Here is a 237-nt window from a genome sequence, read left to right on the forward strand (position 1 = left end):
TATCCTATCGTTAACCATTAAACAGTTGTTACGTTAAAAAAGCGTCTGAGTAAATCACTTCCGGTGCGCTGTCTCTCCTTCTATCTCGACTCTGATCGCTCCGTTACGCGACCGCTCGCGTGACCTAAATAACACGGCTTCCGTGTCCGCCGAGACGCGGTGGTGTTATCCTGACAGGGCACCAAAGAGGTGCCGACCCTTCGGTCACAATATGTATCTAATTAAATTTCAAATATA

The sequence above is a fragment of the Centruroides sculpturatus genome, unplaced genomic scaffold, assembly GCF_000671375.1.
Source record: "Centruroides sculpturatus isolate CEXI.00-Female unplaced genomic scaffold, Cexi_2.0 scaffold278, whole genome shotgun sequence".
NCBI lineage: Eukaryota > Metazoa > Arthropoda > Arachnida > Scorpiones > Buthidae > Centruroides > Centruroides sculpturatus.